The 1,394-nt window shown below is 31.6% G+C and overlaps 1 pseudogene; it reads right to left on the reverse strand.

Annotated features, from left to right (window-relative positions):
* Positions 1–802: 802 nt before the first annotated feature.
* On the reverse strand, positions 803–920 carry LOC128250853 (5S ribosomal RNA; annotated as a pseudogene).
* Positions 921–1,394: the final 474 nt, after the last annotated feature.

A 1,394-nucleotide genomic window follows, 5' to 3' on the forward strand; every position in this document is an offset into this window, starting at 1 on the left:
TATATATATACACACATATATATACATATATATACATATATATACACATACATATATATACATATATATATATACATATATACACATATATGTGTGCATGATACTTATATTATTTATACATTTACGTATACATGTATATATATATCTATATGCATACTTATGTGTGTGGATGAGTGTGTGCGTGTGTATATGTGTGTATATGTGTGTGTATGTGTGTGTATGTGTGCGTGTGTGTGCGCGCACGCGTACGTGTGCAATCTAATTTTTAATGTTGTTGCTGTTCTTGCTACTGCTATCTATCTTTCGTTTATCGTTTTTTTTTTGTTGTTTTTTTTTGTTTCTTTCACTTCCATTCTCAATTCTGTCAATTTTTGATGAAGACTCTTTTGAAAGCGCTACGAATTTTCGGTTGAAGAAACACATAGATAAATAGATAAAGTAAATAGAGAAATAAGAAATAAATAATCGTAATGACGATGATGATGATGAGGATAAAAATAAAAGAAGAAAAAGTAAAAGGGGGAGTACTTACGAAGATAGTAGTAGTAGTAGTAGTAGTAGTAGTAGTAGTAGTAGTAGTAGTAATAGTAGTAGTTATTATTCATATACACGCAACAGATTAGACTGCTGGAAATGAAAAATTCCTAACATCAGGCTACAAGTAACCTTAGATGCCAAGAACCCACCTAAGTATCCTAGCTGTCCCTAATAACACTGTTTTCTGGAGCTGTACTAAATAGAGTTTTATGCCTATTTCCTCTATCCATCTGTTCAAATGTTCAAATCTTTAGGGATTGTGAGATGCTTACAGCACTAGGTTTCCCAAGCGGTCACCCATCTAAGTACTCACTAGGGCAGACGTTCCTTAACTTCGGTGATCGGACGAGAATCTGTACATTCAACGTGATATGGCTGTAAGCTTGAGAGATGCTTACAGCACCTAGGTTTCCCAAGCGGTGACACATCTAAGTACTCACTAGATTCGATGTTGCTTAAATTCAATGATTGTAAGTTAAGCAACGTCGAGCCTCGTGAGTATTTAGATGGGTGACCGCTATTATTATCATTATTGTTATTATAACAATAATAATATTTAAAAAAAACTTAATAGTGAAACCCTTAGTAATTATATTGAAAACAATTAATATCATTATTATTATTATTATTATTATTATTATTATTATTATTATTATTATCATTATTATTATTATTATTATTATTATTATTATTATACACTTAACAAATTACACTGTTGGAAAAGAAAATAATCCTATACAGCAAGTATCCTTGGATACCAAGAACCCCCCTAAATATCCTAGCTGTCCCTAATAACACTGTTCTCTGCAGCTATACTAAGCTGGGATTTATGCCTATTTTCTCTATCCATCTGTTCA

Source organism: Octopus bimaculoides, chromosome 25 (assembly GCF_001194135.2).
Source record: "Octopus bimaculoides isolate UCB-OBI-ISO-001 chromosome 25, ASM119413v2, whole genome shotgun sequence".
Classification (NCBI taxonomy): domain Eukaryota; kingdom Metazoa; phylum Mollusca; class Cephalopoda; order Octopoda; family Octopodidae; genus Octopus; species Octopus bimaculoides.